Raw genomic sequence first — 26,684 nt, 5'->3', positions numbered from 1 at the left:
AGTATTATACTGGTGTTTGTTTTTAAATCCCGAAAAGACAAAGTATATGATTATGTCTCGTGACCAGAATATTGTACGAAATGGAAATATAAAAATTGGAGATTTATCCTACGAAGAGGTGGAAAAATTCAAATATCTTGGACCAACAGTAACAAATATAAATTACACTAGGGAGGAAATTAAACGTAGAATAAATATGAGAAATGTCTGTTATTATTCGGTTGAGAAGCTTTTGTCATTTACTCTGCTGTCAAAAAATCTGAAAGTTACAATTAATAAAACAGTTATATTACAGGTTGTTCTATATGGTTGTGAAACTTGGACTCTCACTTTGAGAGAGGAACAGAGATTAAGGGTGTTTGAGAATAAGATTCTTAGGAAAATATTTGGGGCTAAGAGGGATGAAGTTACAGGGGAATGGAGAAAGTTACACAACGCAGAACTGCACGCATTCTATTCTTCACCTGACATAATCATGAATATTAAATCCATACATTTGAGAGGGGCAGGGCATGTAGCACGTATGGGCGAATCCAGAAATGCATATAGAGTGTTAGTTGGAAGACCGGAGGGGAAAGACCTTTGAGGAGGCTGAGACGTAGATGGGAGGATAATATTAAAATGGATTTGAGAGAGGTGGGATATGATGATAGAGACTGGATTAATCTTGCACAGGATAGGGACCGATGGCGGGCTTATGTGAGGGTGGCAATGAACCTTCGGGTTCCTTAAAAGCCATTTGTAAGTAAATAAGTAAGTGTTATTCTTTCAACTTTATTCCTTTAAATCATAAGACTTTAACGTAAGCTAGATTAGCAAACACTATGAGTGCTTTCGCTACTCTGGTTGATATTTATTAACTAACGGGCCTTTTTGTTCCTCTTAAAAGAGTGCGAGGGAGGTATATATTTTAATACATGTCGCCACTTATACTATTATTACATCGCCACTAAAGGTGCCAATACTCGTAATCCTCAAAATGTTCGAATTGAGATTTTGGTACTGTTGAATTCGTCTAAGTGATGCGCATTTGCTTGCAAAGACTTAAAATCCACATTTTCATATTCAACGCGGAAAAGTAAAAATTTCAATACCATGTAAGCCCGCAAATAATGGCGACAAACAACAATTTTTTCATTATCCTGCAAAATTATGACTTTGTAGGACACGATTTGCACCTTAAGCGACGATATAGGCCTACTTTTATTTCTTTCATTTTCATTCCTTTAAATTATAAAACTTTAACATAGGTAAGAGTGATAACACTATGATTGTTTTACCTACTATGATGGATATATTTTATTAATTAAACACTGATGTAGTTATAGTAAAGCTAGATGTGTTGATTGTAACCGACGGCTATTTTAGTACAGAGAATATTGCAAATTGGCTAAGGTACAGCTCAGCCTCAATGAAAGATTATCTATCATAAATAAATCTTTATACAACATTCCAGTTTATATCGGAATTTAGAGATTAAATTATTTACAGTTTACTACTTATCACTTAACACCATCATTATTAATACCGGGACATCATTTCATTTTAATAACATTTCTAATATTAACCTGGTTATACCTTTGGATTAACGGTTGAAAACCGGGAAAACAGTTTGTTACTCCCTCCACGACCGGAGTTCGATACTTTACTAGACATAGAAGGGAAGAAAATTGATTCATCCATTTACGATAACTAGGAAATATCACGATTTTGAGTATGATAATTTTTATTAGGTTTTTGTTTAATCAAAATACAGTACTTATTAACAATAAGTGCTTTTACTCACGAACTAAGCTATCCATACGGACGTATTCATTATGCAATGTACAGTATACTGTCTACAGCACATTAGCGTACAATATGGAGAATACATTAAAATTAAGAAATAATCATAATATGGATATTTAAACACATTTTTTTTAAATGGTGGCCGTTCATTTCGATAGAAGCTTCAGGTCTTTTATCGCACTGTAGACTATTGTACCTAATTCCAATTATCAGTTTCGTCCTTCGTACAAGTAACTCATGTTGAAATAATTCTGTACCTACTCTATAACAGAGTACCTTACGTACTGTAAATTCAATCTTCACTTCTGCCCGATCTGAAAAGATAAAATTACTCAGACATGCTATCTACTATCCAAGTGGTTATGTCGCAGGATCATAGAAAGGGGGGAAATCACGTAACAGTTAATTACTTAACGAGGCCCTTTTATTCAAGTTATTTTAAACAGTTGTATATTACGTAGACGTCCAATTCCTAAAAGATATTAAGGTTTTCAAAAAGACCTAAGACAGCCCACCCATAGCCCTTACAGAGGGGCCAGCAGAAATGGTTGGGGGAAACAGGGATGCAACATGAACAAACGGACGACAGTACCTGTGCGAAAGTATGATTCAATATTGAAAGCTCTTTATTCACTGGAAAATGCAACCATATTTTTGGAACGTACTGTACTCACTAACTCAATTATGTTTACTAAGACCATAAGGAGACTTTGACTGCATATGCGGTCTTGGTTCTATGTGGAGGACGGGCGGAAGTTTACCATAAAAAGGATGGGAGTGAAGTACATTTAAAAAAACTCACGTACAATAAAAATTGAATTAAAAATAAAATTATGTGCCTGCACATAACTAAATAAAATTACTTAAAAGTGGAACTAAGTTCACGAAGCAGACGTCACACTAACGAACAGAACAAAAATAGAAACTCTCCTTTCTCAGATGATCAGGTTTTAATCGCTAATTTCAACTGCAGTCTACAAAGGAGCATTTTTATCAGATTTTACTGTTTTTCGAGGGGATGTTAGCGGGTTTTCATTCTTCTGAGTTGGCAACATCTCAGCTTTGTTTGTTTTATTCGTGTAAATGTCTCTGTGTATACTTTGCCGTTATCTTGCCTTGGCTGATTATTCGCACTTAAGTTTTTTATAATTTCCCTGAATTAAGGGCGGGTCGCGTCTCAACATCCATCGGGTTTCATTATTATAATAACTTGTTTCGTGTAATATCAGTAAATTGCGATAATAGTGATTGTTCAGCAAACAAACAGCAGTTGTCCTTCGAGCACTGAAGTGCCACATGAAATGTTTTGCAATTCTTTCGCTGTGATCGACAGAGTTCAGAAACAAAGGTCATTGCTCAGCTCGAATGTGTTTATACCTCGCACTACCGGGTTATATTGTCGCACTTAGGTAATAAAGTTAATGTTTGCACAAATAAATCCAGCATCATTGCCAATAACGAATTAGACTTTAATATTAGTAGTTACGGTTCGTTCTCATTCAGTGGTCTTTTCAAAAGCATTCCTTTTCGTATATGCCTATCTTTTTTTTTTTTGGTTTGTAGGCCTACTCTATCAATATTCCAGACATTGTTTTTTTTTTCTCAAAACGGATTGTTATAGGCCTAATTTCATTTCTTATACAATTTCCTCATTTTTTTCTGGCCCAAAGTGTGTATGTTGCTGTTTTCTTCAAGAACCACATTTCATCTGCATTTACTATGTTCTTGCCTTTCTATTTGATATTAAATAACACTGTTATATTGCACACTTTGAAGACTTACTTAATATACTGTATTTTTTATTCTATAAGTTTGTGTCGCCTTCGCTAGTCTGGCAAGTTATCATGCTGGCCGTTGAATCCGATGTTTCCGGATTCAAACTCGGCCGAGGACGATTTATTGTAAGGAGCGATAAAATCATTAGTATGGCTTCCTCCGATAGAGATTCAGTTCTGTGGATTCCGTGTTGTAGATTTACAGCACGTGATAGAACCCTGGTCCTCATAGAGGGCTCCAGGCCTTTCTCGTCCACGTTGAATATCGATAGTGAATAACCTCTGAAATTGAAAACACCGTTTCATAAAGTACCAGTATGAGATTTGTAAGCTAACTTGTCTTAAGAATATTGTTCATTATTCCTAAGGTTTGTATGCGTTTTGTAACTTTTTAATAAATTATATAAGGCCTACTATGCATTTTTTATTTTGATACACTATCTTATGAGTTACGAGAGTTGTTCAATAAGTTTTAATTCCTGGGCTGTAACTCGTTTACTAATTCATGAAAGTAAAAGATGTTACACTCAAAATTGAGTTTGAAATGCCCTCTCTCAGAGCAGTACATCATTTTTTGATATAGTCCCCACCGGCGTTGATGCACCTCCGCCATCGTTGCACTACACCTTTTCCACATTTATTTCAGAACTGGTCAATTTAATTTCAGAAAGCGTCATTTGTATTTCAGATTAATCAATAATTGTATTTCAGATTAGTGATTTGTATTTCAGAAGTTATCAGTTGTATTTCAGAAAGCGTAATTTGTATTTCAGATTAGTGATTTGTATTTCAGAAGTTATCAGCTGTATTTCAGAAAGCGTCATTTGTATTTCAGATTAGTGATTTGTATTTCAGAAGTTATCAGTTGTATTTCAGAAAGCGTAATTTGTATTTCAGATTAGTGATTTGTATTTCAGAAGTTATCAGCTGTATTTCAGAAAGCGTCATTTGTATTTCAGATTAGTGATTTGTATTTCAGAAGTTATCAGTTGTATTTCAGACAGCGTAATTTGTATTTCAGATTAGTGATTTGTATTTCAGAAGTTATCAGTTGTATTTCAGAAAGCGTCATTTGTATTTCAGATTAGTGATTTGTATTTCAGAAGTTATCAGTTGTATTTCAGAAAGCGTCATTTGTATTTCAGATTAGTGATTTGTATTTCAGAAGTTATCAGTTGTATTTCAGAAAGCGTTAATTGTAATTCAGAATAGCATGAGCCAACAATTTGCTATATTCATAATTCTAACATTCATAGGATTACGAATAATTCTTTTGAACTACGTACTACCACAGTCTAGTAAATACAGTTACAAAACTTGAGTTGTGAGGGTGCTAGGAACAATAGACTGTGCCGGTACTGTTTCGCATTGTCTGTAATGAGGCGATATTAGCGATCCTAGTGGTTAGCAACTATCTATGGATGCATATTTACTGCGTATTGAGCTTCGTGACTGTATATACTAGACTGTGGTAGGTACTACCTCACTTTAAAAATTACAATAGATATACAGTAGTTTGTAATTCACTGTTTGTCAATGATATATATAATAAATTGTAAAATACGGGAAAGTCAAAGACAAAATGAAGCCTAAGGCCGGGTGCACACAGAATCAGACGCGACGCGACGTTTTGCTTCGTTATTGTAAACTCACGATAAACAATTACATAGTTTCCATGACAACAAAAATATATGATTCAATCAAATACCTTATATAATAATACCGGACAGCTAGCATTCTGCGCGCGAACGACGCTGGTGCTGCTAACTAGGCGGTCGGTGTGGTTATACTCGCGGAACAAGCTGTAATCAACTGCAATGTATATTTTTGCTGGGCTAGTTAATAGTTTTATTAATTTGTGCTGTGTTAAAATGTCAGGGTATATATGTACTGTTTATAATTACTACAAAAACAAAATTACAGCATTACAAATTGCTCCAAATTGTACTTCCAATTTCCGAGGGATCACAAAACGTGAGTCAACAACATTCTTTAGTAGGCCTTAATTCCTTCGTCCTTGTGTTGATAGACAAATACAAATTAGCTTTTTTATTTAGACCTAATAAATAAATAGAAGTTAAAATGTATTATAAATTTTAGTGTTTTATCAAATTAAGTTTTATTGTCCACATGCCTTTACTAAAATTATTACAAGCATCAGATTACTATCAATTTTATATTTGCAGTTGTCAGCAATGCATATAGAAAGCGTTATTGTAAATTCATTCCTAATATCAGAATTGATTTTGTCTCACTAAACCAAAGAAAAAATATGCAACAATTAATTACGGAAAGTAATATGAAGTATGCAATATTTCTCATAATATGCAGCTTTGATATAAGATAATAATTTTACATTAAATATTATTCAACATTTCCTAAGTGTTTCATATATTATTCCACATTAGTAACTCACGTTTTATACAATAGTCCGAATTCCGCTACGTTAATATTTGTATTTGTGGACGTAATTCCACGCCGCTCCGCTAGGTGTCAAGTCCGCGATATTTCGCACTCACGTCAATGCTGCTAGTATACAGCTGTCCGGTATTATTATAGTAAAGTATTTGATTCAATTATCTGAAATATAATTGACGGGTTCTGAAATACAATTGACGAATCTGAAATACAAATGATGCTTTATGAAATACAATTCACGAATCTGAAATACAAATGATGCTTTTCGAAACACAATTGATTAATCTGAAATACAAATTATGCTTTCTGAAATACAATTGATTAATTTGAAATACAAATGTTGCTCTCTGAAATACATCTGGGAAAAGTGTAGTTTCTGTATGTCGTCGGAGAAGAATGAGGCCGCCTGTTAACGATACAAACAGCGCACCGCATTGATGACCTCTTCGTCGAACGCGAAGCTTATTCCCTTCAGATGTTCCTTGAGCGCCGGAAAGAGCCAGAAGCCACATGGCGCCAGGTCTGGGCTGTAATGTAATTGAGACAAAACATCTTGGTACTGCAGCTTCTCCAACGCTGCGATTGTAGAGTCCAATACAAAGCAAAATTACGGTACAGCAAAAATGTTTACAATAAATAAGATAAATTTGATTCGGTTGACTTATTCTAATTTGTTTGTTATGTATTTGTGACGATTTCATCATCTCATTTCAGTGTATTTGATAACTTCGCTTAACGAAGCACTGGATAAAATTTTAAGAAATATCTCGAAGAATAATCTCCCTGAAATTAATAGCATTACTTACGGTTCACTCTGTATAGTCTACAAGTTACTTTGCGGCCCAGTCCGTTCGTCTCAGACTCTTGCCCAAGCAGGACGACCGGCGGAGTACGCTAACTAACTGTATTACACATCATGCTAATATTCATTTAAAGTCTGCAGGAGTTCCGCAATTGCTCAGTATAATGCATTCCTTGATATTATTCTGAAAGTTATACCCGTACATCAACTAGCGAAGTTGAATTTTGATTGTCTAAAACTACAGACGTATGCAAATTAGACTCAAACGATAATATATATGATTCAAGTAACATTCATTCTACAAAACTCGTTTATTACACACTGTTTGCAACAATTAATATTTAGTATGAAACCCTTCGTTCATTATCATCAATTTTATGCGGTTTGGCATGCTGTTCATGAGATTTTCACATTGTTCTTGATGTCTTCATCCCTGTGCCATATTTGGATAAGTGCTTCTATGAGGTCCACCTTGGTGGTAATCGTCTTTTTTTTTACGATAGACCAAAGATTTTCAATTGGATTTGCGTCTGGGCTGTTACATGGCCAGGAAAGGACGTCTATATTATTTTCAGCCAGAAAATTAGTTACTGATCTGGCTTTGTGATAGGATGCTCCATCCTACACGAAGACACATTCACCATCAGGGAACCAGTCCCTTATTTGTATAAAAATTCGTGTTTCTAGGACTTTTTTGTATTGATCCAGTAGCATAGAGTCCTACAGAATTATTTTGTGGCCAGTAATTCATGATAATTATGAAAATGTAAAAAATGTGGGGCTGAGTCGGATAATTTGCACATGTCTGTAGTAAAAAAAAATCTATATACTTACTTACTTACTTTTAAGGAACCCGGAGGTTCATTGCCGCCCTCACAAAAGCCCGCTATTGGTCCCTATCCTGATCAAGATTAATCCAGTCTCTACCATCATATCCCACCTCCCTCTAATCCATTTTAATATTATCTTCCCATCTATGTCTCGGCCTCCCCAAAGGTCTTTTTCCCTCCGGCCTCGCAACTAACACTCTATATACATTTCTGGATTCGCCCATACGTGCTACATGCCCTGCCCATCTCAAACGTCTGGATTTAATGTTCCTAATTATGTCAGGTGAAGAATACAATGCGTGCAGTTCTGCGTTGTGTAACTTTCTCCATTCTCCTGTAACTTCATCCCTCTTAGCCCCAAATATTTTCCTAAGCACCTTATTCTCAAACACCCTTAACCTCTGCTCCTCTCTCAAAGTGAGAGTCTAAGTTTCACAGCCATACAGAAGAACCGGTTATATAACTGTTTTATAAATTCTAACTTTCAGATTTTTTGACAGCAGACTAGATGACAAAAGCTTCTCAACCGAATAATAACACGCATTTCCCATATTTATTCTGCGTTTAATTTCCTCCCGAGTGTCATTTAAATTTGTTACTGTTGCTCCAAGATATTTGAATTTTTCCACTTCTACGAAGGATAAATCTCCAATTTTTATAGTTCCATTTCGTACAATATTCTGGTCACGAGACATAATCATATACTTAGTCTTTTCGGTACTTACTTCAAGTAGAATTTCCAGGTAGCTACGAATATATTGAATAAGAAGTCGTGGACAGCCGATAAGGGGTGGTCCTACAGCTTGGGGGTTGGGCGAAGGGCCAACAACCCATCACCGTAAAAAAACAGCTTGTTACGACCACAGCAAAGGAAAAAAAATCCTATATAATTACCTCAAAACCGTAAGAATGAATAATAATAATTTATAAGAAGACACACACTTTCTCATACTTTCTACACATTTCGTGACAATTCAGTTTCTTTCTCACGTTGCAAATGGTATTACCGTTAATAGTTTATTTATATGCTTCAACTATTCGTAGGCCTGCTATTTGTTGAACATCTGGACAATGTAGAAGTGGATCAAGGATATTGTGTTAAGTTGTGCCTTGAGCAGGAGGGAGGACATTTTCAGCATTTTCTATAGAGGTTAGTAATCTCCCAAAGATAGTCTACATTTGAGGCGTAACAAAGTGAGGCTGGCATCATTCTTGTTTAAATAAACACAGACATAAATGTATTAGTTTTATATGAACCACTCTGTAGATGCTGAATATAATAAAATCCGATCACTACTTTAGGAGAAATCGCTGGACAAAGATAGACAAGGAGACAAAGAGATGGAATGTCCAAAATTGCTTTTTCGTTATGAGGGATGCTAAGATCGTGAATTTCCACGAATATCTTGAAATCTATTTCTTCAGTCGTCCAATGATAAAACACAAAATAAACAAAAGTTTGATACATCAGTGAAATCAGAGTCCTGTTAATTTGATATGATTGTAAAATGCACATTAATTGTCGTGTCGTTACATTGTATACTTTCATTTCTCCTCCTTTCAACAACCTTGAGTACAGTTAGTTGTAATTATAGCGTCTGCCACAAAAAAGCTTCATCTCTCGCAATGAAAAAAATTGCAATTCACTACATGATCTACACTGTATGTCCGTAAAGTTTCGATGGATTTTCAAAAGGTTATATAATTGTAACGAAACACGCTAGAGACGTGAAACAGCCACTAGAGCAGACATGTCAGAAATCAGACTCTAAATGTGCAGTTTTGTGCGCGGATCGCCGGTCTGTGCGGACTGCATCATTCAAGGGTTGCTCTTACCAGTTCTTAGCTGGAGGGATGTACAATAATCTATTCTGCGTTTCTAGGGTTGGATTAAATAGGCATTTGAACATTATAAACACACTTAGCAGAAGGAAAAAAAAAAACAATTATTATCAGTGTCTATATTTGACAATTGCAATACAAAAAACTTTAGGCTTATGCAGTTATACTTGACAAAGCAGTGGTTTGTAAAGCATAATTTATTAAAATGATTTTTATATAGTATTTGAAGAAAAAGAATATTGCAGTAATTTCGAAACAACAAAAAACGAACAAAGTATTTCATTTTATGTAGTAGGTACTAATTATTTTAAAGTAATAGATCCTATTCTTTCATTGTTCGTCAAGCATTATTATTAATTGGGACCATTGGTACACAAATGTTAAAGAAAATATTATACTCCCAATTAATTACATGCAGTAGGACATTGTGAAGTTTTTACACTGAAATAATTTCCTTGCTGTATGTCAATATAAATTAACATTAATATTAATAAATGATATAAATTAAGCTTAGAATTTAAATTCACATATAGTTTATCTAGAAAACGTTGAGAGCAATTATCGACAAGTTGGAAGCGTTTCTGAAAGAAATTAAAAGTGTAGTTCACAAGCTGTGAAGCGACGATATTCTCTGTATGTCAGGTTTAAAGATTTATTAATGTAAGTATATTAGCATAATATAGTGACGTGAGGCGGAAAATTTGCCATTATATATTTTTCCAGAACATTTTTCCTCCTTGCAAATAGTTGCTTACAACCTCAAGAGCCTTAATGTATTCCTCACAATATTCTCATCACTTACCAGCTTATGAAATGAAAGTCGTAAGTCGTCTAATATTTGATGGCTGTTAGTACAAACTCTAAAACAACGCTAATGTCAAGTTCGTTTTGCCGTGAGAGTACTGATTAACTTTACTAATCTGATCTAAACTGTCACAACACTATTACATCGACATGGGCTGATCAAAACCTTTCATTTTAAAATAATTATTGTTGGCTGAGGAAAACATTATAATAATTATGTTATATGATTCGTAATTTCTCTTCTTCGTTATCTGTGAACTCCTCACTTTATTTATCATAACTCATTCACAGACAGCCAAATCAGTATCCACACTGAAACTGCGTTACTGGAAGAAAACCTGATATGCTGTTGCAGGTCTGTATAGCCCTGTCGCGTTCCCCTCCGAGGCGATTCACTCCCTCCAGGTAGGGGAATAGAAAATGCACATCACACAGAGACTACTGCACAATGTGCGCGACTGCACAATGTGCAGGGTTTTGACATGCCTGCACTAGAGAATGACACTCCAAGTTTGTATTATATAGCCCTATCCATTCATTTTTTTTTTACTTTAGTAGGTTATTTTACGACGCTTTATCAACATCTTAGGTTATTTAGCGTCTGAATGAGATGAAGGTGATAATGCCGGTGAAACGAGTCCGGAGTCCAGCACCGAAAGTTACCCAACATTTGGTCATATTGAGGGAAAACCTCGAAAAAAATCTCAACCAGGTAACTTGCCCCGACCGGGAATCGCACCCGGATCACCTGGTTTCGCGGCCAGACGCGCTAACCGTTACTCCACAGGTGTGGGTCTATCATTGATATTTGATGTGACGTCATCTGTCAAGTTGGCAGAAATCCAAGCAGTACCCTAATTTCTCTCGTACACGGCTAAGAACAACAGGCCTACTGATCTGGGACGAATTCTCTGTCGCCTCTGGCCAAATGTCATCTCGATATCACCAATTCCACCAACACTAAATAACCAAGTCGGTACAGCGTCATTATCATTAAATAAGCTACTAAAATTATCAAAATAAGAAATTCAGGAGTGACGGAAGCGATAGCTTCTCTCTTTCGCTCTTTCAGATGATTAATATCGTTAATAGGTAGACAGTACACTCTCTTCTTAACATCACAGTAGATAAAATTCCACAGTAGTGAGGTTCGGAGAGCGTAGTGGTCATGGTTTGCATCCGTCCCTTCCGGTCCATCTTTGTGGAAGGGTTTGGTTTAGGAATTCCCTAACTATGCCAAAAAATGCACGGGAGTATTATGTTGCTGAAAGAATAAATTGACGTTGAGTATTGCAAACACTTGCAACATGACGAGATAATTTTGAGAGATTACAGTGAATTCCGTGAAGGAATCAAAAACTTTATCTATTGCAAGAGTACACTGCTCATTAACTTTACACTCATGTTTAACAATTACATGTTGATTTTGTAAACAGACGCCATTGGCGTAATCCAGTTTTCAATTTCTCTGTAATTCAAAATTGCCCAAACCTAAATAAAAACATAAAATGGATTTAGGCCTACATGAAGTCACTAAATGGTTTGTATAATTTATTTATATGCATACCGTTTTAATTTTCACAAGTATAGTATTTTTTTAGTTAAATATACATGGTATTACCACGGTCTAGTATATACAGTTACGAAGCTTGAGTTTATGAGAGTACTAGAAACAGACTGTGCAGGTACGATTTCGCATGGTCTGTAATGAGGCGATAGTAGCGATCCTAGTGGTTAGCAACTATCTATGGATGCATATTTACTACGTATTAAGCTTCGTGACTGTATATACTAGACTCTGGTATTACTTTTATAGGGTAAAATATTCTTCCTAATTATCAGACTGTTAGACATCAATCGAATTTACGAATAAACTAAGGAAACATTTATCAGTCAATTCTCATCAATTCTCTCAATAGTGCGAGGGTCACTCCAAAAATAATGCACAACATTTATTTAAAAATTACATTTTTATCCTACAGCTTTGCTGTTTTCACACAATGTAGATACATCCTTTAGGAACAAAATGCCACTTTTCCAAATAATTCCCGTTCCTTTCAACTGCCATACTCCACCTTGGAACGAGACCTGTATACCTGCACGGTAAAAGTCTGGACCAACAGGTCTGAGTCACTCTTCAGCAGCGTGCATCTTCAAACCTCGTTCAGCGAAGGGATTCCTTCAGTTTAACAAAATATGGTAATCGCATGGCTCAGATCAGGACTGTAAGGCGAATGTTTCAGTGTTATCCATCCGAGTTTTTTTATCTGATCTGTGGTCTTGTGACTGACATATTATGGCTGTGCGTTGTCGTGCAATAGCAGAACATCCAGCTTCTCCCAATGTGGTCGAGCTTGAAGTTTCTTGAGAGTTGCCACATACACGTCAAAATTAATGGTGGTTTCAATATTTTGTATACACTTGCTTCTCCTATTCCAGCTTGGAGTGACAATTCTTTCACTGTTACGCGTTTGTCAGCTACAATCATGTTGTTTTTTTTATATTTTATTGGATTATTTTACGACGCCCTATCAACATCTAGGTTATTTAGCGTCTGAATGAAATGAAGGTGATAATGCCGGTGAAATAAGTCCTGGGTCCAGCACCGAAAGTTACCCAGCATTTGCTCGTATTGAGTTGAGGGAAAACCTCGGAAAAAACCTCAACCAGGTAACTTGCCCCGACCGGGATTCGAGCCCTGGCCACCTGGTTTCATCATGTTGTTAACGCGCTGCAAATTGTCAGGACTTCGTCCAGTGCAAGGTTTGCCACTGCGAGGAGTATCCCGAATATTGGGTTGCCCCCTTTCACCAGATAATCTGCTTGCCCACCGACTGACGGTACTGCGATCGAAAGCTGCATCTCCATACACCTTTTTCAACCTCTTGTGAATGTTTTCCACTGTTTTGTTTCTGTAAAAATTCACGAATCCAACTAATAATAATAATAATAATAATAATAATAATAATAATAATAATAATAATGATGATAATAATAATAATAATAATAATAAATGGTTTTCAGAGATCCCGGAGATCCATTTCCGCTCCCACATAAGCTGTCATCGGTTCCTATCCTGAGCCTTCCATTTACGTCTCTACCTCCCCAAAGGTCTTTTTCCCTCCGGCCTCCCAACTAACACACTATATGCATTTCTGTATTCGCCAATACGTGCTACATGTTTTGCCCATCTCAAACGTCTGGATTTAATGTTCATAATTATGTCAGGTGAAGAATACAATGCGTGCAGTTCTACGTTGTGTAACTTCCTCCATTTTCTGTACTTCATCCCTCTTAGCCCCAAAAATTTTCTAAGCACTTTATTCTAAAACAACCTTAACCCCGGTTCCTCTCTCAAAGTGAAAGTCCAAGTATCACAACTATACAGAGCAACCTTTTAATAATTTCTAACTTCCGGTTTTTTTTTTTTTTTTTTTTTTTTTTTTTGAGAACGGACTGGCTGACAAAAGCTTCTCAACCGAATAATAATAAACATTTCCCATATTTATTCTGCGTTTAATTTCCTCCCGAGTATCATTTATATTTGTTACTTTGGTCCATGACATTCAAATTTTTGCACCTTTTCAAACGATAAATTTTGAATTGTTACATTTCCATTTCGTACTATGTTCTGGTCACGAGACATAATCATATACTTGGTCTTTTCAGGATTTATTTCCAAACCTAGCTCTTTACTTGCTTGAAGTAAAATTCCCGTGTTTTCTCTAGTCGTTTGTGTAGTTTCTTCTAACATTTTCACGTCATCAGCATAAACAAGCAGCTGAAGTAACCCTTCAATTCCACACCCTCTCTGTTATCCTGGACTTTCCTAATGGCATATTCTAGAGCAACGTTAAAAAGTAAAGGTGATAGTGATCTCCTTGTTTTAGCCCGCAGTGAATTGTAAAAGCATTAGACAGAATCTGGCCTTCATGGACTCTGCTGTACGTTTCACCGAATATAATTAGTTTCTTGGAATACCAAATTCTACAAGAATATTTTATAAAACATCTCTCTTAACCAAGTCATATGCCTTTTTGAAATCCACGAAAATTTTATATACCTAATTTTAATCAAATAAATTGTAGCACATATTGCCTTTTATCCAAGAGATAACATTTTCACCAGTAGCCTGCTATTCATTAAACTTAAAAATTGTAATTTAAATTAACAAGCAGCGAGACTCCTTGGCCATGTGGTCGACATGGTGAAAAACTACAAAACAACAAAGGCAAAGAGAAGACAAGGAGCATATATCCATTTTCTATGTTATGGAGGTGAATGTCCACTTCTCTGTCGGACATCGAACTGGGGTCTGACGGATCTATAGCTACAAACGTCACCGCTTGAGCCAAGTGAATAACTCGATGTCGCATCCATCCCGTTAAAGTAGGTTATTTTCTTATTATTTCTCAACCATTACATCCATTTTTGTATAAAACTGGCAAGCTGTTTTCAGTTGCCTACATATCGCTTCTTCTACAAATGTCAGTGACCGCTTTCACCACGACGCGATATTTGTTGTGGTCAGCGCGCACATATCAAACATTACGACACGAAGGGAAAGAGTGGAATGTGGCATGAGATACGTGGAGAAAAAAAAACAGAAGCAAAAGGAAATGTTAACTAGGTGAGAAAATGAGTTATGGTTCTCATGATTATCTTGCGTTACTGCATGAAATATTCCAGTTAGAAATAAAACTAGTACTGCTAATAATCAGCTAATTAAGAGTAGTTAATAGATGTAATATTTTAATCGTATGTCACCTCTAGATGAAAAACAATACAGGTGCGATAAACTCTTTACTTCTCTGAGGGGAGGGGGAAATTAATTTCGAGGCGCCCCGATTCAATGTCGCCTACAGGTCTATGACATGACTTTCATCTCAACCTTCAACTTGAAACTTTACACCCAGAAAACTAGACCTCCGGATAAAACTGATATCTGAGGTCGTGATCTCGACTTGAAGGACGCAGAGCGCCACATTACACCAAACAAACACAGGTGCTCAGGACTATGGCATTAACAGAAAATCAGTCCACCCCATTATGTTTCCCGTTAATCTCATTGGTGTCTCATGACCAGTGCGTAAGACTCGAGTTTAATCCCCGGCTTCAGGGAACATGACATTTGTGGTGGACAAAGTCGAGTTTGCGAAGGCTTTTCCCGTTTTCCCCTCATCATTCCACCAACACTCTTCAAAATCCCTCTTTATCATCATCTCCGATTTGAAAACACATTTTTTTTTTGTATTACCACAGTCTAATAGCCACGAAGCTCACGACGTAGTAAATATGCATCCATAGATAGTTGATAACTACTAGGATCGCTACTATCGCCTCATTACAGACAATGCGAAATAGTACCTGCACAGTCTATTGTTCCTAGTATCCTCATAAACTCAAGCTTCGTGACTGTATATATAGGGAAGACCAGGTAACTTGATACCCTAAGGGTGAAACCTAACCATTTTTCCCCCATTACTACAAATGCTAGTGGATTATGGTGATTTTCTAGTTTGAAGGTTGAATTTTCTTTTGCCAACTTCGTTTCGAATTTCGATACTGACAAATACTATAAATGGTAGTGATTTTGTAACCGGTATGTTGGCAGCTGAGGCAAATATCGACAATATTTGCTGGTACTGGAGTTCCATGAAATTAAAATTGTACTAGATTTCTCAGCCGGTTACTGGAAGATAGTGAAATTCGAACTTATTAATAATTAATTAATATTAGTATTAATATTAATACATAATAGTTATGTTATGTGTTGCGTTGTGGTTATAATTCAAGAATAGTCAGATAAGTACGAATGAATATAATATACTTGGGCGTGATAATGCACGTGGGTAATGGATAGAAATATTATTTCAAATTTTAATGAATTTCTTTCGTGTTTAGATTTTTATTACTATGTCAAAAAAATGAAATAGTGTTGCAGTGACTCCTCCGTTGACGTCGTACAAAATTTTGTCCAATATTCTTTTGAGAAGATTAACTCCGTACGTAGATGAAATTATTGGGGATCATCAGTGCGGTTTTCGGCGTAATAGATCGACTATTGATCAGATTTTTTGTATTCGACAGATAATGGAGAAAAAATGGGAGTATAAGGGTACAGTACATCAGTTATTCATAGATTTCAAAAAGGCATATGACTCGGTTAAGAGGGAAGTATTATATGATATTCTTATTGAATTTGGTATTCCCAAGAAACTAGCTCGATTAATTAAAATGTGTCTCAGTGAAACATACAGCAGAGTCCGTATAGGTCAGTTTCTATCTGATGCTTTTCCAATTCACTGCGGGCTAAAGCAGGGAGATGCACTATCACCTTTACTTTTTAACTTCGCGCTAGAATATGCCATTAGGAAAGTTCAGGATAACAGGCAGGGTTTGGAATTGAACGGGTTACATCAGCTTCTTGTCTATGCGGATGACGTGAATATATTAGGAGAAAATACACAAACGATTAGGGAAAACACGGAAATTTTATTTGAAGCAAGTAGAGCGATCGGTTTGGAAGTAAATCCCGAAAAGACAAAGTATATGATTATGTCTCGTGACCAGAATATTGTACGAAATGGAAATATAAAAATTGGAGATTTATCCTTCGAAGAGGTGGAAAAATTCAAATATCTTGGAGCAACAGTAACAAATATAAATGACACTCGGGAGGAAATTAAACGCAGAATAAATATGGGAAATGCGTGTTATTATTCGGTTGAGAAGCTCTTATCATCCAGTCTGCTGTCCAAAAATCTGAAAGTTAGAATTTATAAAACAGTTATATTACCGGTTCTTCTGTATGGTTGTGAAACTTGGACTCTCACTCTGAGAGAGGAACATAGGTTCAGGGTGTTTGAGAATAAGGTGCTTAGGAAAATATTTGGGGCTAAGCGGGATGAAGTTACAGGAGAATGGAGAAAGTTACACAACACAGAACTGCACGCATTGTATTCTTCACCTGACATAATTAGGAACATTAAATCCAGACGTTTGAGATGGGCAGGGCATGTAGCACGTATGGGCGAATCCAGAAATGCATATAGAGTGTTAGTTGGGAGACCGGAGGGAAAAAGACCTTTAGGGAGGCCGAGACGTAGATGGGAGGATAATATTAAAATGGATTTGAGGGAGGTGGGGTATGATGATAGAGACTGGATTAATCTTGCTCAGGATAGGGACCGCTGGCGGGCTTATGTGAGGGCGGCAATGAACCTTCGGGTTCCTTAAAAGCCATTTGTAAGTAAGTAAGTAAGTGACTCCTCCAAGGAAGAAAATGTGTGGCATTCAGAGTACGCTTCAGAAATCTGTAGTTCACGTGTATAATGAGTTGAAGAAAGAAGATAATGAAGAAGGAATTATGCTAACGGAGACAGCAATTACAACCAGAATAGGACAATTATTAGGAGTAAGTATTCTTAAGCATACATTTCAAAGTGGTATTCAGTTTTAGGAGTTTGCACTAATAATTTCATGATTGTGGTCAAACAAAACAAATTTTTAGGTTAGGCCTAATGTTTAATCAAGTCAGTGATTTTCATATTGCCAAACTAAATACATTTAAGATACTGTAATACTGCAGTAGGTGATAGCTTAAATACATTTACAAATTAGACGAACAAGTAATCAAACAGCACGAAAGTAAATTTCCAGTTTTCTCTTTTGGTATTAAATTAACCGTTCAGATCACAATTTACATGCCACATCGGCCGAAGAAAATACAAGTCATATTGTAATTATTAACTTGATATTGCAGCAAATATTACATGAATGTTGGCCTGTTATGGTGCTTAAAAATAATTCAGTTTTATATAATAACTATATAACATACTCTATAAAGCATAGGAACGTTGACTCTGGCTGAATAATTTATTCATGACTGGTCTAAGTAATATTAAATATGGTGTTTCTTCAGAAAAGCTACCCCACCCAAAGTACTTGTTAAGATATAACACTCGAGAGGACGAGGACGCACTACTGGGAAACTAACCATTTCTCTTCGTCCTGGACCTCTCGCATGTTATATTGGTAATTAGTAACAAGTTTGAGGGAGGGACTACAACAATGCATTAGAATATACAGGTAAGTGTCAAAGGATTTTTGTGCTGAAAGTATTTGTGGCTGTGCACTAAAACCACGTGTTCATCACTATGTAAATATCACAGAAATCAATTAAACAAAATAAAATTATGCCTTCTTTGGTGTAGCTTTTCTGGAGAATTACCTAAATATTAGCCTACTTAAACCTATCGTAGACCCAACCTAACATGTTGATCATTTTCTATTCATATAGCTGCAAATGTTGGTATTATGCATGAATTTAATGATATAACAATTTTTAGAAGTATTATGTTATTGTTTGTTATTACAGCTTGGCTTAACTACAGCCACGAAAGTGATAAATTCACACAAGGGGACCCCACTCGTGACACCAGGAAAACATAGACTACGTAAACATCCAGTGACTGATGCTGATGATTTTACGAAAGATGCAATTGCGAGATTTATTTATGACAAGTTACATAAAGGTAGGGAAGTTACAGGAATTATTGTGTTGATTTATGCAATGTAATTCTGATATTAGTCATAGGCCTATGTATAAAAATATGGCATAATTTTCATTTACTGTTACAGGGGAAGTACTAACAGCAGCAAAAGTTCTGGAACATATGAATGATGATTATGAAACATATTTATTTAGAGTATCCTTATCATCCGTGAAAAAAATTTTGAAAGAGATGAAATTTCTTTGGAGCAAAGGGGATCCTTATACACATGTATGAGAAAGTGATGTTATTCGTTTTTAAGAGAATATATAAGAAATGTGGAGCGTGAGAACCCTAAACCCGTAGTATTCTTGGATGAGACTTGGATTTTTATGAATGGTAAATTTCAATGTATTGTGAGACATTGAGTGATTGAATTTTTTACTAACAAATAGATTAACACTTATGTGGAATATGAAATTGCAATTAATATAGGCTACTAGTAATGAATTCAGGTGGGAACAACATGTTTTGCAATTAATAGTTTCATATTATAACTAGAGGTTAGTTATAAAATTCTTGAACGGTTTTCCTGTCTTTAAAATTTTTGTGTCTCTTAGAGTGTCAATGTGAATTGCTTTTCTCTCTCTGTTTTTTTAAGTATGATCACCCACTTATTCATGAAATAAACCAGGTGAAGTTTCCAGTGACATGAATGGTGTTATTCATAGACCAACAAATGAGGGTGGAAGATTAGATGCCGGAACGAAAGGTGGATTTATACTCGGTAAGTTATATTGATTTATATTTTACATAAATTTGGCAAGAGTAATTTTTTAAATCAGGGTACAAAAATATAAAAATTGGTGACTAAATAAAAACGTGGGAAAGCCTTTCACCAAAGAGGATCTCATGTCATGTCATGTTATGTTATGTTATGTTTTATTTTCTTTATTTAAATGCTGTGAATTCATGTGACGTAATTATATGCCCAGGTATAATTTTTATTGCAGGTGCTGATTTAATTTTTTCATGCAATTGAAAGAAAAGTCAGGACTACCATAGTGCTATGAATAGCCCTGTAGTTGAGAAGTGGGTGCAAACACAGTTGTTGACCTGAGAACATTAGGGCAATGCGTTATTGTCATGGATAGTGCTGCATATCATAGCAGACTTGTGAGAAATCAGCCAACAACAAAATGGAGGAAAGAACAGCTACTGGTGATTGCAACTGAATATAATAGATTTGTTGTACTAAATGATAAGAGTTGATGGTGTGAAATCACCTTTTGATATTACATTGCAATATTAATTTCCATACTTTACAGTCATTATTATTATTATTATTATTATTATTATTATCTTTACTACTACTACTACTACTACTACTACTTATAGATGCTACTTTTTTCTTTCAGGTGAAATTGAATCTACATAAGAATCCTAAAACAACAGAGCCTTGCCAATTACTGTTCTGAAGCGGCCTTGTCTTATGTGTTGTGTCTATATACAATTAATTCTTTCAGTTTTTTTTCCCCTTTAATGTAATGAAGTTGTTGGTTGATTGATACCAAGTGTTCAGCAGTTGATGTCATTTGTTATCTTGCACTCCAATATTTAACCAGATGATTGAAAGCTGTGTAAAGTTAAACAGTCAAGACAATGATCCATATCTTCATTGAGATTTCAGAAATGACATGGGGAGATTCTGAAATATCAGTTCTTTGTAAATATTTGAGACAATCATGGCCTGTGATAATATAAGTACTGCCACTGTAGATTTTCATAGAAGTTCAGTTATTAAATTAGGTGTATTATTTTTACTATGTATTGTACTATATTTTTGTTTCGCTTAATTGATAAATTATATATGCTGTAAATTGAATAGTAGACTGTAGGTCTATAGCTTAACTGATGAATTGTATGTGCTGTAAATTAAATAGTAGGCTGTATACCACAAGTGATGAATTGTTTATGCTTGTAATGTGAAGTAATTTGCATGATATTTATTATCAGTTTCTGTATATTTCAACTGATTGAATTGTTTATACTTTTAAATTGAATTAACTTGCTTGCTATGTATTATATTTTATAGCTTAACTGATGAATAATTGTTTAGGTTTGTCAATTTAATAATCTGAGTGCCATGTACTTCATATTTTTAGTGGAGCCACCAATGTAGCTTAGTCGGTAGACTCGTTGGCCTGCAAATTCAGAGCTGCACTCGAGGGTAGTTTGGATCCCCCATTTGGTCTGATTAGTTGGTTTCTTCTGAGGATTTTCCTCCATCGTGGAGCAGATGCCGGATGGCCTATTGCAATTTTTTCATTTGCTGTAGAATCATTCCGATTTTTGTTACCACATTGTCATGTTCTGATCTTGTTATTCTTTTAACAGTGTGGTAAGATGCAGGTATAGATAACCTTACAGTAATTTTGCTACCTTTCAGCTACCTCATTACCTCCCACTCCATAAAGTTCATGGATCCACGGAAGTACCAGTCGTCGATGTAATTCGACCATTTTGCTTAAAATATTAAAACACTGTAAAATATTGAGATTTCATGCTGTTACGTCCATTACTGCAGCAAGAACATCTGATTTTGAATCTGATAGTATGACAGCCTTCTCAGATTTATGAAGTCGATACTGGAGATTTTGTAAGCTTAAAAGTGTATCTAAATTTTCACTATCAAAATTAGTCAGTGTTTGAAGTTAGTTAGTTAGTTAGTGGCGTTTAAAAAGGGCGCGTCAGCTACTATGGCTATTTGCGCCCTTATCTAAAATCTTTCACTAAACACAAACACAATACAATAACCAGAATGTTTAAAAAGCTAAAAAGCGTTGTCACGGTTAAAATGGGGCAAACAAGTGTTTGAATATAATTCCCTGTAAAAGGGAATATACTGGTATTGTACTACAACACCACTACATCTATGGCTTGGTAAACAGGATCCATATATAAAAAATACTGTATGTAGTCACTCACTGACCAGATCATTTATCGTTTCTAATGATTTTTAAAATGTCTGGAGAAGTATCACATTTCTTAACATCATCTGTTAAAGTTAACTTATATACTATTCATTTTGAAATAACTTGGGATTGTGTTTTATTAGTAAAGTTTCCCTTAATTGAGCAAGTTTGAGTTCTCCAAGTAGAGTCAAAAAGTCTGTTGGGATTTTGGCTCAGTTTATTAATATTTGTGGACTGTGATTTTTTGTTCTAGACAACCATATTATCTGCAAATGATGAGATTATCATAAGATCTATTTCTTTAGTTAGACCATCGACATTAATATTGGAAAATGTATTCCTGAAAACAACAATGTGGGAAGCCCAGATGAATCTGTCTCTATTTACATATTTGTGACAATGAATCAAATAATCAAGTCACTGACCCAGTGTAACACTTTATCATGGACACCCTAAGTTTGCAATTTCTTAAGTGATTTATATCTACAGAGCCATATGATCCTTGAAAATAAATTAAAATTGTTAAGTTGTTTCGTTTTCTGTTTAAAATATCTTTAATATCTTGACTAAAATTTAAAATCTGTCCATTTGTTGAATGCAATTCTCTAACGTCAACCCAATAAAATGAAAGTTAGTTACTAGATTCCAGGAACCAGTTCAATCTATGAAATCATCTCTTCCATAATTTTGGCTATCATACTAGTAAGTGGTATCTGTCGATAACTCGAAAAGATATTAGTTGAATAATTGCTTTTCAAAATTGATGTTATGATAGATTTTCTCCAGACAGATATTGTATTTTAGATGAGATTACAAGATAAAAGTAGTGAGTTTGCTTGTTTGCCAACATGTTTAAGAAAATCAGCATGTGTATTGTCTGGACTTGGAGATGTTTTGGGTCTTATGTTATTAAATTAATAGTAATATTCAGTTCTTGATTAAATATTGTTATATAAAGTAGATAGTAGATTTAATATTTCTTTCAGTTTTTCCTTAATAGTCTGACGTACACAGATAAAACTAACAACCACACCACCAACTAATCTAATAGAAATTAAAATATAATTAAATGTAGAAAAAGTAATTAAAATTATAAATACACGTAATAAACCATAACCCCCTAATTTCAACAATATACTATTTTATTCCCTTTTACAGCTTGTAGATAATTATTAATTATAGTTATTACTTATTAGCATAATATTTATTGAACTTATTGGCTATTTCACTTCGTTTGAAAGATGTTATTGTGTACAAAAAGCATTTTTTGATGATCGTTTCATGCTGTATGTTGTGTATAAATCTATGATTTCTGGCCATCTGTTCTGTGTAATCCATCTTTTGTATAGAATTAATAAAATATTCTTTTGGTAGTAATTATTTTATTAATTGAGTATTTAATTTTCACCAGCTCACATTTCTTGAATCATTTGCTTTTTCTTATTTAAATTTAGGACACAAGAGCCAAAAAGAGACTTCACAGTTATGTATCATACATTTTTTCAATGACAGACGTGGAGTTGCAGAAATAATAAGTGTAAGTGTAGCATTATTAAGCAATTTACAAACAAATGAAATCTTTAAAAAGGTATCTAGAAGTGAAATTACTTATGGCTTTTAAGGACCAAAATTATTTTTGTAAGTTGATTTATTATTATTTCAGTTTTAGCCTAGTTGTATTATCCATTTCCTTACTAATTTCAAAAGATAATCAGAAGTCCATTCGAATTCCAACCAAAAGTCAATTGGTTATTAATTTATCTACCTTTAGGAAGTACAGTATATGTACGCTGGAATCTTTGAAGTGAAGTGACAATTATTTAATTGGTCTTGGAACAGATTTGATTCTTGAATATTATATACTATACTTTGTTGTATATTTACGTCTAGTAACCTATTAATGCTAATACTAATAATAATGTAAAGGAATAAAAGAATAGAACATAGCAATACATTTCTCATTATTATTGAAACTATTTAGAATAACCTTCCAACATTAAGGTAAAGTACGGTGAGTAAAGAAGTCATTCAGTACATAGGATCGTGATTTTACTACATGTGGTGATATCTGGTAACAGTTGGCAACACTGACAAGGCGGAAATATTTGCTGTTTGGGAACTGAACTTACGTGATCCTCACTTTTTATATTGTCGGACCATCGAATCTATGCCCCTTCAGCGCTGTCGTCGTTCTTGGAAAAGTTAACGCCTCTACTCACCCCATTACACCAGTTTCTCTCCCACTACGTCAAACAGCAGGCCACGAAACTTGCCGCATAGGAATGTTGCCAAACTTCCGTCAAACAGTGTCATGTCTCTTGAATATTGCTTATAATAATGTAAGGTTAATTATTACGTATTCATAATTTAATTTAAGTACGTCTAATGACGCTGATTGACTTATGCAAAATGCTATTACTTGCTTAATAATATTTCTTTCACCACTCCTTGCTACAGTATTCATGTTGAGTTGACAACAATGGACTGCAAGTGCAAATAAACTGTCCCGCAAGAAGGCTCAAAATTGTGAGTAGTGGGGGAGAGAAAGAGAGAGGGATAGAAAAGAGAGAAATAGGAATACAGGGACAGAAATTAATTGCCGAGGCTGAAAAGGAATTAAGGTTCAGTTCGCATATCTTACGGGGGCACAGATCATATGGTCGGACTATACTAGACTGTGGCATTACCTGGTACTGACTCGTCAACCTACCGCAACATGGGTTGTTCTTTAGTCAACTAAACCTCACAAGTGATACCAAAAAGGCACCACTCATGAGGCAACTAAGACAGTAGATAATGGGGTAAAATGGCCAGTTCCTTTCCCCCTCCATTGCATACATCGCAGACTAGCTATATATTACACTAATCAGATTTCAGATATATACAAATATGATACATATAATAATTCAAATAATGGACTTAAATTCATAAAAAATTGGTTTGATATAAATTATCTTACTATCAACGAAAATAAAACCATAATTATTCCATTCTCTTTATCTGAGAAATGTAACAAATCTCCTACATCTATATTAAGTATTAAATTGCATAACTCTGATTGTTGCCTTATATAATGTAAATGTGCGATTATTAAGGAGTCCTCTGAAGTTAAATATTTAGGCATAATTTTCGACAATCATTTAAAATGGAACCAAAACATTAATTACATTTGTAATAAATTACGTAAATTAATATATATATATATTTTTTTGTTTTATTTAGGAATTACTTGGTAGTAAATTTATTACGTAAAATATAGCCGTGCTTAACATTATTTCAATCAGTAATTATGTATGAAATTATAGGATGGGGTAGCTTATTTAAAACCAGTTTTAATCCACTTCATTTATTACAGAAGAAAATAATTAAAATATGTCTTCATAAACGTACTTATTTCCCATCTCAAAAATTGTTTTTAGACTTTAAAGTTCTTAAAATAAGATAAATTTATTATATTGTATTAATAAAATTTATACATAAAAATCGAAACAACTTCCAATTGTATTCTCATACTTATGAAACAAAAGGTATGAATTCTTTAAGAATGTTTGAACCAAAATATAACACTGCTATAGTAGTTAATCATAGAGGATAGTAATAATTTAGGCCCAAGAATATATAACAAAATTATATTTAAATATCCTAATCTTGTCAATTCTAATAGTTCTGGTATTAAATTTAAAAAGTTCTGTATAGATTTTATAAATAATGAAAAATTGTAAATTTTAAATTTATATATTCTTATTGTGTGGTAGATAAAAGAAAAATTGTATTATATATTTCTTAATTTCAATTAAGGAATTCGCCCCTGAATACGAGTTCTACTCTTTCAGGGGTGAGCTATAATTTTATCTGTGTATATTATATATGAAGGGTTCAGAGCCATAGTGGCCCTAGCGCCATTTATTAAAAACGGAGAAAGCAAGGGTTAAAGTTAAGTAAATACCAAAGTTTAATGATATAGCATTTAATTTGAATGTGTATACTTTATATTACTTGCTATAGGCATCCAACAAAGAAAACTCAGTGCGCAGAAACCAACGGGCGTGACTGTCTCGCGCAGATGACGTATGCTCCCGTTTCCTGCATGCTCTCAAGCCTACTGGAGGGGGGTAAGAGGGGTATAGCATGCGCGGCGCGAGGAGTTCGAGCTGAGTTTTGCTTGTAGGATAGCTATATATATATATATATATATATATATATATATATATATATATATATATATATATATATTTTTTTTTCCATTGAATTATGGTGATAACTTCATTTTAACTCTTGTTTTCTACGGTTCTAGTAAATGGCGCTTGGCACACTATGGTTCTGAACCCTTCATTTTATGTTACAATATTATTAGGCTAGCAAAATAAACAAAATAAATAAATAAAATTGTTCTTCCTCTGACACGTATCAAATGAGATGTACTGTACATATCAGCCAGAACCTCAATCCTCGTGGTATATCCAAAGGCAGATAGTAATGGTAAAATGACGATTCTACAGCAGCATATATTTTTCCAACTAGGCCTACGTATTTTCGCAACGATTCATGTGTGTCTGTGTGATGGAATCATGTTACCATGGTAACTCAAAAAGCGACCATCCTCGGTCGTACAGCTGTCACCATGCTTGCTATTGAATCCGACATTTGCTAATTAAATCGCCACCAAATGCAATGAACTTTCAAGACGAAGTTATATATAACCTTCGAAACGTTGTCAGTTTTTTATATCCTTCACGAGCAATGGGAACAGCGGAAACTGTACCTCTTCTGAATAGTCCACTGCTGTACTGTGTATGACTTGTGGCTTTCCCGGCCTTTGATATAGAATAACTCTTCTCGGGTTCTCAGCCAGGTGAGTTGGAGATTAGCTTCCAAGCTTTCGACGGCTAGCTCTGCCATCTTCTTCAGGGACGAAGACTTCGGCAGAGCTAGCCGTCGAAGACTTCGTCCCTGAA

General features: G+C 34.8%; 1 protein-coding gene and 1 long non-coding RNA gene across 4 annotated transcripts in view; one reads left to right on the top strand and one right to left on the bottom strand.

Moving 5' to 3' along the window:
• The window catches only part of jbug (filamin-type immunoglobulin domains fbug), a 396,750-nt gene that overhangs the window by 210,815 nt on the left and 159,251 nt on the right, over window positions 1–26,684 (bottom strand). The window lies entirely within an intron of this gene.
• On the top strand, window positions 17,114–23,417 carry LOC138696036 (uncharacterized). Of its 2 annotated transcripts, XR_011331215.1 has the most exons (6): window positions 17,114–17,676; window positions 18,640–18,796; window positions 18,903–19,153; window positions 19,416–19,541; window positions 19,768–19,975; window positions 20,173–23,417. It is a non-coding gene; the product is annotated as an uncharacterized lncRNA (long non-coding RNA). The 2 variants fall into 2 exon arrangements; XR_011331214.1 differs by having other exon boundaries at window positions 19,416–19,975.

The sequence above is a fragment of the Periplaneta americana genome, chromosome 3 (genome assembly GCF_040183065.1).
Source record: "Periplaneta americana isolate PAMFEO1 chromosome 3, P.americana_PAMFEO1_priV1, whole genome shotgun sequence".
In the NCBI taxonomy this organism is placed as follows: Eukaryota; Metazoa; Arthropoda; class Insecta; order Blattodea; family Blattidae; genus Periplaneta; species Periplaneta americana.
The sequence above is the reverse complement of the archived record's forward strand: the minus strand, read 5'-3'. Positions and strand labels throughout refer to the sequence as shown.